General features: G+C 47.2%; 1 protein-coding gene across 4 annotated transcripts in view; it reads left to right on the forward strand.

Annotated features, from left to right (window-relative positions):
• The window catches only part of PLD1 (phospholipase D1), a 142,022-nt gene that overhangs the window by 17,653 nt on the left and 106,427 nt on the right, over positions 1–17,942 (forward strand). For 2 of the 4 annotated variants that reach the window (XM_039490032.1, XM_039490030.1), the window contains exon 2: positions 13,323–13,425. The exons of 1 other annotated variant lie outside the window; for it this stretch is intronic. The gene's annotated coding sequence lies outside the window, so the exon portion shown is untranslated. Of the gene's footprint in view, positions 1–13,322; positions 13,426–16,799; positions 16,942–17,942 lie in introns of those variants that run through there. One more of the 4 variants, XM_039490033.1, reaches the window with a different exon arrangement.

Here is a 17,942-nt window from a genome sequence, read left to right on the forward strand (position 1 = left end):
GTAGTGTGCAGCAAGTTATTTTACATAAATGCTCTCTCTCATCAAGCACGTTGGTGTGGATTAAGGAACAAAGCTTGAATGTCTTTGCTCTCTCTCTTTTTAAGTACACCAACCGTGGTAGCTACAATGGGAGTTCTATTGTGAAGAGACCAGGTGTCTTAATTGTGTCTTCTACACCTGTTCTGATTCTTAAGTAAGGGAGTCCACAGATAAAGTAAAAAAATCCAGCCTGGGTTCTATTAAATAGTTTTTGTGGGCCCGGAGGGGAGATAATTTGCATCCTCATTCCCATCCCATCCCAATCTTCCCTTCAGCCTGGCCTGTCTCCAACTCTTGCCTAAAATGAACCACCCAGAGAGGCTTCTATAGGGGATGGTGTTGTGAAGACAGCAGAGCTGCCCTTCGACAGAGAATCCCCCCTCTGTGCAGTCCCACTGGTTTGGTGCAGAGGTTGGGCAAATCGCAAATGGGAAAAAGTCAGGTTGCGTCTTTTCCATTCTGTGGGCCCAACCCTGCAAACACATATTGCTGGGCATAGTGCTTACTACCATGAGCAGTGGCACTGTAGTTGATTGTAACAATTACGATTAGAAAGCACTGCACCTGGAAGCGTTTGCAGGATTGGGCGCATTGTCAGTAATTCTGTAGACTGAGATTTTCAGAACTGGATTTGGATGCCTGATTCCCTCTAAAATTAATATTTCCATTAAAATTGAGGGGAAATTTATGTCCAGATTCCTATGGCAGCTTTACATTCTTTGCCACAGAATTTTTTTTCACTTCTAAGATTCTTAAGATTTATTTTTAAGTCCTCAGCTCTAGTAACCCCCAATATGGACAAAATCTTTGAGAAATCTTAAAAATGTAGCAGTGGAGCTTGTATTTTAAAAACACCTTGCTATAAATATTTATATTTTTCATAGAAACCTGCAGGATTTGAGAGAGAGAGTCACTACAGAGCAGAGTGGGTATGCGTGGGGTGGTTTGCATAGACCCTCCATGGCCTGCTCACTCTTGGCATTGACCCTAGTGTGCCTTCGCCATCCTTGGAGAGAGGCAGCCTTTGACAAATGAGAGTCCAGTGGAAGGAGGGGAGAATATTTTAAAATCATCTTAGTGTGATTTGGGGCTAACTTAAAGGTGGGATGGGGAGGAGGAAGTCTGTATAGGAATCTGTAAAGGCACAATATATAAGTTTGGTGGGGCTTCATTCTCAAGATGTTTCAGGGAAATCCTGCAATAATTTTAGTTTCCAGCCAAATCACCTTGGGCCAGAATCTTGAGCCCTTACTCATGCTGGTGAGCCATTATTCATGTGAGCAGTCCCAAAGGTTGAATATAACACTCCCAGACCCTAGCTGCCAGCAGGTAGGATTGAACCTGGGACCTCTTAGTGCACACACCTCTACTGCATGAGCTAAGGGCCATAGGCCTTGTAACTAAGGCTGTAGAACAAACTCATTAATCTCTCTCTCTCTATGTGGTCTCGGTGCCACTAGATGGGACAGAGCACCATACCCAGGAGGTGTGTGGGTTACATAAGTTCTTGTGATGATGAGGAAGGGCTCTGTGATCTGGCCCTTGTGTTAACTTTTGGGTAGCTCTATAGGTTGGAGGCAGGATGATACAGTGGTTAGTCTGAGACTTGGGAGATGTGGGTTCAGTTCCCTACTCTACCACAGACTTGCTGGGTAACCTTGGGCAAGTTACTTAATGTCTCCATGCCTCAGTTCCCTTTCTGTACATTGGGGATTATAGCACTTTCCTATCTCCCAGGAATGCTATGCGGCTGAATATATGAAAAAATGTGAAGGGCTCAGATACTGTGGCAATGGGGAGATGTGTAAGGATCTGAGATAGACCTGCTGACTCCACTCAAACTCATTGCTGCTCTTACTTTATTATCCTACTGACACCCTTCCAATCAGCTTAATAATGCGCTTTTTGATTAAGCACCTTATGTCTAAGAGGAGGGAGCTAAAATAGGCTCCTGTCAGCTTGCCTTCTACAAACTGCAGAGCTTGTACTTCCCTAGAGTTGCCTAAATTGCAGCAGAAGAGCTCCTGGTGCTCGTTGAGCTATGCTTTATCTTTGGACATTTGCTGTGCCCCTCCCCAGATCTGAAGGCTAGTTTGGTAATGTGGCCCTGGCATTTTCCAAAGGGATTAGTTTTATCCGGTTCGTTTGATTGGTTACCTCTGTTGCTACAGCATAGAATGTGACTCAGGAAACAACCAGATGGTGGCATCCAGGTTTTTATGTAACGATGCAAATATGAGCTGATTGCCAAGGAAAATCTTTTCTCTTCCCCACCCAAAGGCAAATTAGGCATGGGAAAATAATCATGAGGAAATTATCTGGAGTAAACCTTCAGCAGCAAATGCAATTTCTTTGCCTTGTGCTTATCTCCTGGATAGTTCATTGTGGTTCTCCGATGCAGCCTGCAGTGGAACAGAGAGCAGTGTTAGAGACACACCACCTTAGGGGGTGATCAGGAAAGAACTGTGCCTCAGGTCTGCTTGCGCACCTGTTGCCAGCATGAAAAGCCACCCAAAGTCTTTGGCTTTAATATGTGTTCTTACAGGGAGGGCATTTAAAATTCTTTTCAATGCCAATTCACCATGTGGTGTTGGATATATTTAAAATATAATTAGGAAAGGAGCATAACCAAGTGGAGTTGCTTTGAACGTGTACACACATAGTATGCATCTTTATTATAGCTAGTTGCAACGTTTTTTTTTTGTCAAATCAAAAACGGTCATATTTTGCCAAAACCATAAATGTTTCAATTATGAAATGCTGCTGTGGGGTCTTATGGGAGTTGTAGTTCAAGTGCCTTACGCTCCCATTCTCTTCTATGTGTAGCACTCTCTGGTTGGAGTGTATCAGTCTCTCCGAATGGAGAGGGGAAAATTTGGTGCATCATGGGAAATATAGGCTGGCTGGGAGTCCCATTGACAGAGGAGAGTCTGGTTTTCTCATGTCCTAACTTCATTTCCTATGCGGCACCTTGGCAGGATAATGCCCAAGTGAAATATTTTGATATTTGGGTGCTTGCTTTTTCTGTGAAAAAAATGAAATATTCTGTGGAAGGCAGACACTTTTCATGAAAAATGTAATTTAGTCAAAAACTCAATTTTCCATTGAAAAACAGTTTTGATGGAAATATTTTGATCACCCCTAATCTTCATACAGTGAAATGTTGCCCTCTACCACAAGTTAGAGCATCATCCGGGGTGCTCTAACATGGGCTAGGGAAGAAAATCAGGCAGCCATAACCGGTTGCTGGTTCTTAGCTTCTCCTCTTCCCTGTCCCCTTTCCTGAGCTGCCGTGGTGCTGCATGGAACATAAGAACAACATAAGAACTGGGTCAGACCAAAGGTCCATCTAGCCCAGTGTCCTGTCTACCGACAGTGGCTAATGCCAGGTGCCCCAGAGGGAGTGAACCTAACAGGTAATGATCAAGTGATCTCTCTCCTGCCATCCATCTCCATCCTCTGACAAACAGAGGCTAGGGACATCATTCCTTACCCATCCTGGCTAATAGCCATTAATGGACTTAACCTCCATGAATTTATCCAGTTCTCTTTTAAACCCTGTTATAGTCCTAGCCTTCACAACCTCCTCAGGCAAGGAGTTCCACAAGTTGACTTCTCTCTGCCTCCTGGCTGGATCCCAGTGCACCTCCAGCTCCAGGCAGTCTCTGCTTCCCACACATGGGGGGCCCCACCTGTCTCCCCAGAGCTGAGCCACCTGGGACTGATGCAGAAGCCTGGCCACTCTCAGCCAGTTGCGGGGCGGGGGAGGGGGACGGACAGTGTGGGGGGCTTGGCTGGGCCCCTCCAGGCAAGTGGGTCCTGAGGGAGTCCGGAAAGGGCAGGCCTTAGCCTGACTGATTGCACCACTCCCGAGGGGCCGGAGTGATTCCCTGCCCCAGGACCAGCCCTGGCTGCGCTGCCGGCTCAGCCTGGCAGACACCGTCACATTCCAGCAGGGCTGGTGAGTGGGGCCGGGAGGCAGGGTGTAGGGGAGGGGGTCTCTGGAGGGCCTGGGAGGTGCTGGGCTGTGAGGGGGTGGGGAAGATTTGTATTTTGGGGCACTAGGGATTGGGGGTTCTGTGTGGGGTGCTGGGCAGTTGTGGTGCTGTGCAGGGCGCTATGCATTTGTGGCAGGGTCTGGGGAAGCGCTGGGCAGAGCGGGTCCAGGGGGGCTCTGGCCATAGGGAATGGGGGGGGCGTGTTCTGGTGTTGGGCAGGGGGGCTGTGTGGCATGACATGGGCCCACCCCCGAGGAGAAGGGCCATGCTGGCAGCACAGAGCTGGGAGGGCCATTGTGCGTCTGGCAACTGCCGGTTTGTAAATAGGGCCCTCGCGCTGGGCGGAGTGGGGCCACCCCTGCCATGCTTTACCCCATTGCTCCTGGCTGGCCCCTCGCTCCAGGGACGGACCCTCCCCCTCCCCCACGCCATGCTCCATTGCCCCCATGGGGGGCCCACAAATAGGTTTGGCACCGGGCCCACAAAAGGTTAATCTGCCCTTCTCCCCTGTGGTCCCTGTTCCCCGAGGGCTCTGCCAGCCACGGAGCCGGGTCCCCTGCCCAGGCAGCTCTTACTGGCCGCGTGAGCAAAGGGGACTGGGAGCTGAGGAGCAGCTTCAACCCCTCGCAGCAGCAGGAGATGAGGGAACACAGAGGCTGCCTGCTCCATGGCACCAGCCAGAGCAGCAGCTGTCCTGCACTGTCCGGCTCTGGCTTCCCGCCTCTGACCTGGCAGGGGGCGAGGAAAGAAGGAGAGAGAGTGTGTGTGTGTGTGTGTGTGTGTGTGTGTGTGTGTGTGTGTGTGTGTGTGTGTGTGTGTGTGTGTGTGTGTGTGTGTGTGTGTGTGGCTGCCCCAGGACTGCCTGCTCTTGCACTGTAGTTTTCTTGCCCTGATCCTCTGGGGTGCCAAGGATCAGGCCTTCAACCCCGCAGCGGGGTCCAATTCTGGGGAATTGGGGGAATCAGCCTAAAGCCAGCCCTAGGCACAAGACTCCAGAAAGGGTTACAGTAGTCTGGAAAGGTTGAGAGTCACTGCCCTGGAAGGGCACTGTTCAGAGCCTTGAAGGCCAGCCATTGGGCAACACTGGTTTATAGCTTTGCTCTTTTTCCCCCTGCAAAGAGAGAGGGGGGAAGCCTCTTTATAGACAAACTGGAAAGCATTCAGAAAGGAGCTACAAAAGGATGAGCGGTCTAGCAAACCTGCTTTATAGTGAGACACTGAAGAATCTCTGTCTGTTTTGTTTATGGAAGAGGATGTTAAGGGGTGCCTTGATCACAGTCTGGAAGGAGCTACACAGGGAAGAGATTTCTGATGATAGCAGAAGAAGGAATAAGGAGATCCAGAGATTGTCTACACTGGCACTTTATAGCACTGCAACTTGCTCGCTCAGGGGTGTGAAAAACACCCCCCTGAGTGCTGCAAGTTTCAGCGCTGTAAAATGCCAGCATAGACAGCACACCCGCGCTGCTTGTAGCTGTTCCCCTCCTGGAGGTGGGTTTTTTTAGTGTGCTGAGAGAGCTCTCTCCCAGCGCTATGCCGTGACTACACACGCCACGTTAAAGTGCTGCTGCGGCAGCGCTTTAACATTGCCAGTGACAATGACCCCGACATAACCACTCAGTGACAGACTTGAAGGTGGCAATTTTGCAACAAAAAAACTTCAAAAACAGACTCCAAAGAGAGACTGCTGAACTTGAATTAATATGCAAATTAGATACAATTAACTCAGGCTTAAACAGAGACTGGGAATGGTTGGGTCATTACACTAATTGAATCTATTTCTCTATGTTAAGTTCTCCTCACACCTTCTATGGGTCATCTTAATTATCACTTCAAAAGTTTTTTTTCTCCTGCTGCTGATAGCTCATCTCAGTTGATTAGACTCTTCCTGTTGGTATGCGTACTTCCACCTTTTCATGTTCTCTGTATGTATAAATATCTCCTGTCTGTGTGTTCCATTCTATGCATCCGAAGAAGTGAGCTGTAGCTCACGAAAGCTCATGCTGAAATAAATTTGTTAGTTTCTAAGGCCTTGTCTACACTACAAGACTATTTCGAATCAACTTAGTTCGAATTTGTGGATTCGACCTTATGAAGTCGAATTTGTGTATCCATACTAAATACACTAATTCGAATTTCTGAGTCCACATTCACGGGGCCAGCGTCGACTTTGGAAGCGGTGCACTGTGGGAAGCTATCCCACAGTTCCTGCAGTCCCCGCTGCCCATTGGAATGCTGGGTAGAGCTCGCAATGCCTGCTGGGGGAAAAATGTGTCGAGGGTGGTTTTGGGTAACTGTCATCATTCAACCGTCACTCACAAACGCCCTCCCTCCCTGAAAGCGCCGGCGGGAAATCTGTTCGCGCACTTTTCTGGTCGGTTACAGCGCGGACGCCACAGCACTGCGAGCATGGAGCCCGCTGCGATCATCGCTGCACTTATGGCCGTTGTCAACTCCTCGCACCTTATCGTCCACCTCTGCAACAGTCAGCTGCTGAGAAATCGGGCGAGGAGGCTCCGGCAGCGCGGTGAGGAGAGTGGCGCAGACCTCTCAGAAAGCAGGGTACGCCGGGCAGTGGAGATCATGGTGGCAATGGGTCAAGTTCATGGTGTGGAACGGAGATTCTGGGCCCGGGAAACAAGCACGGACTGGTGGGACCGCATAGTGCTGCAGGTCTGGGATGACACAGAGTGGCTGCGAAACTTCAGGATGCGTAAGGGCACTTTCCTTGAACTGTGTGACTTGCTGTCCCCTGACCTGAAGCGCCAGGACACCCGGATGCGAGCAGCCCTGAGTGTGCAGAAGCGAGTGGCCATAGCCCTCTGGAAACTTGCCACGCCAGACAGCTACCAGTCAGTAGCGAACCACTTTGGCGTGGGCAAATCTACCGTGGGGGTTGCTGTGATTCAAGTAGCCCACGCAATCGTTGAGCAACTGCTCTCAAAGGTGGTGACCCTGGGAAACGTCCAGGTTGTCATAGACGGCTTCGCCGCGATGGGATTCCCAAACTGCGGTGGGGCTATAGATGGGACTCACATCCCTATCCTGGCACCAGCCCACCAGGCCAGCGAGTACATTAACCGAAAGGGCTACTTTTCCATGGTGCTGCAAGGACTGGTGGACCATAGGGGACGTTTTACCAACATCAACGTCGGGTGGGCGGGCAAGTTTCATGTCGCGGGTATTCAGGAGCTCTGGTCTCTTTAGACTCCTCCAGGCAGGTACTTTCTTCCCGGACCACAAAATAACGGTTGGGGATGTGCAGATGCCTACAGTGATCCTCTGGGACCCAGCCTACCCGCTAATGCCCTGGCTCATGAAGCCCTATACAGGCGCCCTGGACAGAGAGAAGGAACTCTTCAACTACCGGCTGAGCAAGTGCAGAATGGTGGTGGAGTGTGCTTTCGGACGTCTCAAGGGGAGATGGCGGAGCTTACTGACTCGCTCGGACATCAGCGAAAAGAATATCCCCGTAGTTATTGCTGCATGCTGTGTGCTGCACAATCTGTGTGAGAGCAAGGGCGAGGCCTTTTTGTCCGGATGGGAGGTTGAGGCAAATCGCCTGGCTGCAGTTTACGCTCAGCCAGACACCCGTGCCGAGAGAATATCCCAGCGGGAAGCGCTCTGTATCCGGGAGGCTTTGAAAGCAAGTTTCCTCGGAGATCAGGGTAACCTATGACTCTCCACTTGCTTTCAAGAGAAACTGACCCTGGGCCTGTGTCAGTTTGTGTCGATTTCGATCTGCGGCTACATGCCGCGTTCTCCAAGTTTCCCCCACTTCCAAAGCACGTTTTTAAGCAAATTAATTGTTACACTCATTATTAATAAATCTTTCTTTTACTTTGCATTTCTGTTCTGGTGTTGAGACATGGACGCATACTGTGCTGGCACGGTGTGCACTGACGACAGACCGCTTCCTCCATAGAGGACTGACATCCTCCTGCTCCTACATAGGTCTCTGGGGTGGGGACGGCTGAAAGTGGTTCTGCATGAAGGGAGGGTTTGCAGGAAGGGGCAAGTGGTGCCTTCTTTGCATAGGGGTTTGGATGACGGCAGTGGGCTGCGGGTTTCTGCGTGGGAAGGGGTGATGGGTGTGGGAGAAGGGTGACTATCTGTCCGTGGATGAGGGCTCTTGTTGGGGCTCAGGGCAGCGGATAGGCTCGTGGATCCGTTGCAAGTGCATCGTAAGGGCAGCCTGCCTTCACAGTAATGGCGTGGCAGGCGCTAGGACCCTGGACAAGCATACACATTACGAAATGACCAGGGGCAGCATACACAACACAGAATGACCCTGGTGCCTACTGACTGCAGTGTGTGTGTGCCCCGCAGTTGATCCTTTCCCCAAGTCTGTACCCTGGTACTGTAGGCTATACCGTGCAAGTATGAAACCCCTGTCCACCCCATACACCGAAAAATCCTCTGACAGGAAAGACATGACGGAAACAGTGATTAACAGCAAACATCTTTTATTAATCTAATAAACAGTGGGGGGATGAACCTTGGATTTGGGACTGGCTGAGCCTATAAGGGAAGCACTTCTACAAATTTCTAACGTGAGAAGTGCGGGGTACACAGCCGCTCTGCTCTGGTTCAGTGACAGTTCTCACGGCCTCTACCACCCCTCCGTCTTGTAATTTTGGGTGAGGGGGGGCCAGGACTTCTTGGCTGGGGAGGGCGATTGCAGAGACACTGCAGGGGGGCCCTGTCCTCCAGCCTGCGGTCCTGCAGGACATCAACAAGGCGACGAAGTGTGTCCGTTTGTTCCTTCATGAGACCAAGCAGCGTTTGGGTGGTCTGCTGGTCTTCCTGCCGCCACCTATCCTCACGTTCCATGAGTGTGCGATGCTGCTCACATAGGGTCTCCCTCCAGTGTTTCTGCTCTGCAGCCTCTGCTCGGGAGCAGGCCATCAGTTCAGCGAACATGTCATCCCTAGTCGTCTTCTTTCGCCGTCTAATCATTGCCAGTCTCTGCGAGGGGGATGCCGGGGCAGTCCGGGAAGGAGCCGAAGCTGTGTGATGGGGAAAGTTAGTGATTTCCTTGTACAGATACATTTTTGCGAACAGTGAACACAATCTAGTCAATTTCTATGAAGAAGACCGTACCGGACAACAAGTGTCACGTGGTCTCCAGAGAAGCACAACATTTTGGCCTACGCTCTGATTGGCTGCGCCATTGCACAGGAGAGCGGAGAAGTCGGGAGAGATAGCAGAATCCGTCTAGCAGAGAGTCCTGGTAAGCCTTACAGTACATTATGCTTATCAGTTAACGGATGGCTGTGCCGTCGTGCTAAAGGCAATCTGGAAATCAGATACTATGACCCTTTTGCAGCCACTCCCGACACTGCAGGGGAAAGATCAATGTATGCTTTTCCTGTGTGGCCTACAGCACGTGGCTGCTAAGCGAGGGGCTTTGTTATGCAAAGTATAAGTAAACCATTAAGAACAGTAACTATTCGCTAATTGCCCTAATTAGATGCAGCACTTCAGTAACGAGATTACCCTGAGGCGTGTCTCTCGAGTGCAGAAAGAAAGGATGTTAAGGGAAGCACTTCACCGACCGGGACCCTACGCGGCCATGCTGGTAGAGGCGATGGTTCCCCTGTATCTAAGGATGTCGTGGCGTGGAAGAGTGAGCTTCACCGGAGGACCAAATAAGGCACCTCTTCCTCGAAACCTCCTGCGGAGGGTATTTGAGGAACTGTTTGAAGCATTTGTGGAATTGTCCATGGAGGACTATTGTTCCATCCCAATCTGTGTGGACCTACTGTTCGTTTAGTTTCCCTTTAAAAACTTTTAGATATAGTATTTATAGATAGAATTTCTATTTTTGGTATACATGTTTTCGAACAAATAAATATTTTCTTGTTTATACGACTTACCGCCTGATCCTTCCCCTGACTCTGAGTCCGGGTTCACGGCCGGTGAGGGTTGGTAGGGGATCTCTGTGAGGGTGAGGAACAGATCCTGGCTGTCAGGGAAAGCGGCATTGTGTTCGCTGTCGCCTGCGCCTTCCTCCACGGACCCTTCGTCGTCTTCCCCATCGGCGAACATCGAGTAGGAACTGTCCTGGTTCACTATGCCATCCACTGAGTCCACGGTCACTGGTGGGACAGTGGTGGCAGACCCACCGAGAATGGCATGCAGTGCCTCGTAGAAGCGGCATGTCTGGGGCTGTGCTCCGGAGCGTCCGTTTGCCGCTCTGACTTTTTGATAGCCTTGCCTCAGGTCCTTGACTTTCACGCGGCACTGCATTGCATCCCGGCTGTATCCTTTCTGTGTCATGGCTTGGGAGACCTTCTCGAAGGTCTTTGCATTACGCTTGTTGGAGCGCAGCTCCGACAGCACAGACTCCTCGCCCCACACAGCGATCAGATCCTGGACTTCCCGGTCTGTCCATGCTGGGGATCTCTTTCTATTCTTGCATTGGGCTGACTCCTCTGCTGGAGAGCTCTGCATCGTTGCAGGTGCCGCGGAGCTCGCCCCGATGTCAAAGCAAGAAATGAGATTCTAACTGTCCAGACAGGAAAAGGATTTCAAATTTTCCCGGGTCATTTCCTGTGTGGCTGCTCAGAACATCCAAGCTCGGACTGCTGTCCAGAGCGTCAACAGAGTGGTGCACTGTGGGATAGCTCCCGGAGCTACTAACTTCGATTTGCATCCACACCTAGCCTAATTCGAGCTAGCAAGTGCGAATTTAGCGTTACTCCACCTGTCGGGGTGGAGTACCAAATTCGAACTAAGGAGCCCCCTAGTTCGAATTAAATGGCTTCCTGGTGTGGACGGTTGAGCGATTAGTTCGAATTAACGCTGCTAAATTCGATTTAAGATCCTAGTGTAGACCAGGCCTAAGGTGCCACAAGTACTCCTGTTCTTATTGCCAGTGAAGACGTGCCCCTAGTGGTTGGAAGCTGAAGCTAGATAAATTCAGACTAGAAATGAGGCTCAATTTGTAACAGTGAAGACAGTTAACCACTGGAACAACATACCAAGGGATGTGAATTGATCGCTTTCCAGTCAAAATTAGCATATCTTTTAGAATGATACCTATAGCTAACAGAAGTTATGGGGCTGATGCAAAATCACTAGTTGAGGGTCTATGGTTTGTGTTGTGCAGGAGGTCAGACTAGATAATCATAAAGCCTTCTGGCCTTAAAATCTCGAAATCTGTGAGAATCATGGCCAGCATTTCTTGTTTCGTTGCCACCAGGTGGTGCTGCTGATTCCTTCTTCACCTGGTGCTAAGCAGACTTCCTGTAAGGTGACTAGTACATGAACGAAACAGTGTGTTCTTTTTTGCTTCTTTATGATGTATGGACTTTATTTTTCCTCCACATATTTTTTACACAATCGATTCAAGTCTTACCTACTCTTATGGGGACAGGGGCAGTAGTAAAATAATGACATCACAAATAGAATGAAAATGGAACAATTAAGAGTCGAAGTCACTTTGAGTCAGGTTGTTCAAACCCTTTTTGTTTAACTCTTATTTAACTCAAGTGCCTAGCAGACACTTGAGAGTAATGATGTCTGTTAAAGTATCAGCTCCCTCAGCTTTTCAGTCACTGGGGGAGAGCTCACAAATCCTCCTCTTCTTCATCATCATCATAATTAATAAAAAGAGTGAAACACCTCTCCTCCCCCACAAGAGGTCCCCAGCACAATGATGGAAGATCAGACATAATGTTCCTGATATGCCAAAGGTGAAACTCAAGCAGAGAGAAAAAAAAGAAAACAAAAACAAAAACAAAGCCAACATTTCAGGCCTTCTTCAAACATGATAAAGAAACAGAAAAGGGTGCAAACTTAGTTTAAAAAAAAATCTTTGCATGCCACCTCTAAGGCCTTGTCTATACACATGAGTTACTGTAGCTATAGTTAAAGTGATACAACTCCCCTAGTGTGGACACAGTTAGTTATATTGATATAAAGATGTCATACTTGTATCACTTGTTGTTCCCATATGGGAATATGCCATACTGGTGTAAGGCACCTTCATAACAGTATAACTGCTTCAGCATTAGGGGTTTCAGCCATATAATTGTATTGGGACCCCCCCCCCCGCCTTTTGCCCTCCAATTGACATAGTTATACCATGGCCCATGATATCAGCCTCCAAAAGCATCTTTGTGCGTTCTCCCATGCTCCCTCCCTCTCCCCCCCCTCCCGCCCCCATGGTCAGAAGGTGTTCCCCATCAGCATCCACAAAGCTACAGCATTATCATGCTTCAGATGATGGCTGCTTTTGTGCAGAGACGACTGACCAATATTGTCTCATTGTTTTCTTGTACGCCCACATCTGTATATATCTATCTGTTGTCTCTTGTGTAATAGATTGTAAGCCCTCAGGGCAGGGACCATCTTTTTATTCTGTGTTTGTACAGTACCTAGTGCAATTGGATCCTGGTAGATGACTAGGGCTCCTAAGTGCTATGGTAAAGCAAATAACAAATAATAATACTGGTACAAAAATGTGTCTAGACCAAGCATGGGTCAGATTCATCCCAACTGTGACTCCATTGAAGTGAGTGAGGAATCTGGCAATTTTTTTGTCTTCTCCATATCTACGCTATTTTCCCAGTAATGACTGTGTGGGAAAACTCTCTCTCTCTCTCAGTTCTCTTCTTCCCGGAGGTTTGATTACAGAATTATAAGAACCTAAGATTAGATGTTCTTGACAGCTCCCAGACCTGAGTTTATGAGCAGGTCCCTGAGCTGCAGATAATAGTAGTAACACTTAGCATTTGTATAGAGCCATCCATCTAAAATTCTCAAAAGTACTTTAATTGATTAAGCTTCACAACACCCATTTGAGGTCATTATTACTGACAGGGAGGCTAAATGACTTGCTCAAACAGTCAGTGTTGAGACGGGGAATTAGGACCCACTTCCACTGACTCCCAGTCCGTATTATTCATTTGTATTATAACATCACCCAGAAGCCCCATTTAGATTGGAACTTCGTGTGGTGGTAGGCCTTATCTAAACTCATAGTAAAAGACAATGCCTACCCCAATGAGTTTTGTCTACTGGGCTCTGAGCCAGACAACACTGCCTCCTGCCAAAGGGAGCAGAGATGTATTGCTGCTTGTGTTGTAAGGAAATCATTTGAGGGACCTTGGGAAAATCTGTTCTGTGATCAAGATCTGTGTGTGCGCCTCTCTTTCTCATATGCATGGACTTTCACCTGAGGGGAGGCATTAGTCAATGGAAAATTTAAAAGAGAAGAAAAAGAATTAATCAGCGAAAATAAAAAGTTATACTAATAGCCATCCTTTGCACTTACAGAATACCGCATCTTCGATGCAAGTGTGACCCTCATGCAATGCATCCACACCAGGAACTCAGAGTGCTGTATGTTAAATAAACTTCACGCTGCCTTGTGCTGTAGGTAAGTGTTGATGTATATGGAAGGTTACACAGAGGTTCAGGGACTTGCCAGAGATCACAGATTACATCAGGGAGACAAGGTGGGTGACGTAATATCTTTTATTGGACCAACATCTATTGGTGAGAGACACAAGCTTTTGAGCCACACAAAGCTCTTCTTCAGGTCTGGGAAAGGTACTCCGAGCGTCACAGCTAAATGCAAGGTAGGACAGATTATTTAGTGTACAGTTAGCACGTATTGTAAGGGACCATTCAAGGTGGAGTGTTCCTTTAACACCTCTGCAGTCATAAGACCAGAAAAGGAGGGTAGTGGGTTACGGATTGTTGTAATAAGCCATAGATCCAGTGTCTCTGTTCAGTCCATGATTTTTAGTGTCTAGCAGAGTGATTCATGTCAGCTCCCAGACTCATCTTTTCAAATTGTTGTGTAGGTTTCCCCTGAGGATGAGGACTGACAGGTCAGATATAGAGTGATCACATGCACCACAGGTGTTTTGTTTTTATTTTTTATTATTTGCCCTTGTGAGTTCATTCAAGAGCATAGTGATTGTCTGGGTTTCACCCACATAATTGTTGTTGGGGCATTTAGTGCACTGGATGCATTTAGCTGTGGTGTTTGGAGTACTTTTCCCAGGCAGGGAAACCGGTTGCCAGTTCTCCAGGATTGTCCTGGAGTTTCCAGGAATTAAAGATTAATCTCTAATTAAAGATTATGTCATGTGACGAAACCTCCAGGAATACGTTCAAACAAAATTGGCAACCCTATTCCCAGACCTGAAGAAGAGCTCTCTAAGGCTCAAAAGTTTCTCTCTCTCACCAAGAGGAGCTGGTCCAATAAAAGACATTACCTCATCCACCTTGTCTCTCTAACATCTTGGGACTGACACAGCTACAATTACACTGCATACAGATTAAATCAGGGCCAGGGATGGAAATAGAAAACAAAAGTGCTGGCCCGTGTTTTAGCCACTAGACGCACTGTCTTCCTTCAAAATCATGAACTGAAAAAGGACTGATGCCAAGTATCCATTTGAAGAATTACATCCGAGAAAGGGAATGTCGTGGGAACTTCAACAAGGCATTAATGGGCACATGCACAGTCTTCTTGGAGAAGGGAATGGGAGTGTAAAATATGCTCTGTTCTGCTGCTTGATAGAGCTCTCAGCAGTGCCAGCCTATTGATCTAAAATGTTTGTTTCCCTTTGCTGCTGGTTCCTCAGTAATCATTCTTTCTTCCAAAATAAACTAGATTTAATAGGAGAGAAGACAAACATGCATTAGCTGAGCTAAAGCTCATGAGCTTGGAAGGATTTGCCAGAACTCGGTTAACAGCTCCAATAGAAGTAAGGAAATTGAAATTAACTCTTGGGTAAAATTAAGACGCAAGTCGCTTTGAGTGCTGGATGGTCCATTAAATTGGTGCTGGAACAGAGAGGTTTCCAGAGTGTCCCCTCCTGCACAAGAGCAGGCAGAGGGAAATAAAGTAATGGGGAAATGCCACAGCTTGCCACTTGTTCTCCTGTCCCCATCCCAGTCCATGGTCCTGGCAAGCATGTGGTGTGAGCAAAGGCAGAACTCAAATAGACAGCTGGGGCCAGGAATCCAGGCCCACAGATCACAGGGACTATCCTGCCACCCCTTTCCACCCACAGCAGCATGCAGTGTTGTTGGCTCATTGCCCAGTGCTGCACTCTGTGACACTGCAGCTTTCCCTGCAGTCTGGTTTATGTGCAGCGTAGCATGACTTCCCCTGCCCAGCACTGGCCCTATCTGCTTCTTGCAGAGGAGGCAAGGTGATGTAACAGATGGGGTCAGCATTCTGCACAACTACTTTTCTTTTCCATAGGGTGCCACCAGGATTTCCATCACAGATTTGTGCCCCTCCTTGCTGTAGATTGGTAGGAGCCTCTGGACTCCTGAACCACATCTGCACTGGTCCAGGAATCAAGCTTGCTGAACCACTTTAAATCACAGCTTTCAGTGTTTACAGGCTAACTCAGTTTAAAACCAGTGGAGCTCACTGGTGTGAACTGAGACAAGCAATGTTTAAAACCAGTTGGGAAGCACAGTCTGGGTTTTCAAACTTGGTTTTAAATGCCAGATGGACTTACCCACACTGGCTAAACAAACCATGTTTAAACCAAGTTAGACTAAATGCACATGAACCAGTTCAGCTAACATGATTTGAGACCTGTTGTAAATGGCGTTTTTATTGGTAATTTGGATTTTGTTCAGGGGCTGGACTCTAATCTCACTTACATCACTAAAGCAGGTGAAGTTACTCTGGATTTACCTCAGTAGAACAAAGTTCAGAGTCTGTTCCCAAGTTGTTGTTATGTGATGCACATTTGAGGGTCATAATTTAGTTCCTAGCAGACAAGTGTTTCCTTCTCAAAAACCACAACCCCTTACAGCAATCTCAGCAAAGAGGCAGGCATGAAGATTGAATTACAGTAGCCATCTCTCTTAGGCTGCATTTACATGGGCAAGGTTCAGACCCATGAGTCTCCTGTAGGGCAGATGCAGTGAAGCTGTAGTACTAGTAGACAGGTTTTAGGCCTGTTCTGCGTTTGTACAGTACCTAGCACAGTAGGGTCCTGGTCCACGACTAGAGTTCTGCGGTAATACAAATAATAAATAATAATAACTGACTGTCAGTTCAGAGCCTTACTAAATACTAAAATACTGTCTGTCTGTCTCTCTCAAAGAAATCTGCTACTCTGCATGTTAAAAAGGGCCTTGGGAATGTGCACTTGAAATTATTTGACTACCTCAACATTTGGAGACTAGTGCTACTCAGATCTGACCCAGATATGACCATAGTTATTAGCTTGGATATACTGTATTTCACTCAGTGTCATATGTATTTCACTCAGTGTGAACTTGCATGGCCTTCTCTCCCTTCCCTCAATCAAATATACTTATTTCTTGGCTGCAGTAGCTGGAAAACTGACTTTCCCTTGTGGTTTATATGAGGAGAGGACAGAGGAGAAAATTGTTCCCTTCTATCAGGGCCAAATTCTCCTCTGAGTTACACCACTTAAGTCTGAAGTAAAATAACTTGAGTCTATGCAATTACACAGGTATCAATGTGGAATAACTAAGAGCAAATTTTGTCCCTAAACGTTCGCCATTTGTTGCATGTTTGGCTGTAATAACAAGTACATAAAATAAAAATGTAACAGAAATCATTAGCTCGCTCTGCCTGTGGCTTTTTTCCCCTCCCTCTCTCTGTTTCCCAATATTCTATTTAACATATGGGGAGTGGTTTTCATTTTATTTTCAGTGCTCATAGGCTAAAGTACCTTGTGGGTTGGGCATGCCTCAATTTGCCTTTAGGGAGTCAGCCTGAATACTTGAACTGAAGCACTTAGGAAGACGCAGCTTTTCCTGTCTGTGCAGATTTCTGTGTGGTTATTTTTCTTATAGTAGCATTGTGCTGGATATTCACTTAATAGGAAAGGAGGGTTTTTATTTTAAAAGCATCATGAGGCACCTACTTTCACAGGGGCACAAGGTTAGTAAAGAAAGATTTGAAGTTATTCACGGATTGCCAAACGTCATTTTCTTTCATTGTATTTATTGCTAAGCTGACGTGGAACAGCTGATAGAGTAATGGTGTCAGATCATTGCTTTATGTCTGCGGGGGCTGGGACTGGGTAGCAATTTTAGAATTTTTCAGAAAGAAAAGGAAAAATACTTAAATGTGTGATGGCACTTTTCAAATTAATACATTGATTGGATATTGCCTTTTTTAGTTGTGTAGAAGCTGGGAAGCCAAGTTCAAAGGTATTGCCCTTGTTTGTAAAATTTACAATACACTTCTAGACTGACTTTTCTTTGTAACCTTCCACACTTTAAATGTGGTATGACTGACTTTTTGTCTGTGCTGCTGAGTGCCCTGCTCTCACTGATGTCAAAATGGAAGCTGTGGGTGTTTTTCATTCCCTGAAAATTATTAGTGTCTTAATAGTTTCAAACAGTGCAATATTTTGTTGTGAACTTGAGCATCTCCTAGAGATGTCCTGTATGTTGAATGAGGTGCGTGCTGCACTTTGGCCAGCATAGTTTCAGAGACAGCGAAACTGTCATTTTAGCATTATCTCTTTGGACAGCTGCCAGCTCAGAATATTGGGTAAAAGTGGGCATTTCTTTGACACATTTGAACAACCACTGCTGCTCAACGAAGGACCTGGAGGAAGAACAGTTTGACTAGTCAGAAGTTGAGGTTTCTTTGCCTGTTTGTCTTACTGTTCCTTTGTTTGATGTGAGTTTAAGATGCTCTGTCTCCAGAATTGGAGCCTGATCTTGGACGGTGCTAAGCATTAAACACTAAGCATAAATGCTGCCCAAATTCAGACCTAGTGCAACTCCGTTGACTTCAGGGGAGTTGTTACATCTTTTTTCCCCTCAGGGCTGAATTTGGCTGATCATACATAACAAGAATATATGTATTGTGTTAGTAGCTACAGATCCTGCTTTTAATTGCACCAGTGCAACATTATTTAAGTCTTTTAG

This window comes from Mauremys reevesii, linkage group 9, assembly GCF_016161935.1.
Source record: "Mauremys reevesii isolate NIE-2019 linkage group 9, ASM1616193v1, whole genome shotgun sequence".
Lineage (NCBI taxonomy): Eukaryota > Metazoa > Chordata > Testudines > Geoemydidae > Mauremys > Mauremys reevesii.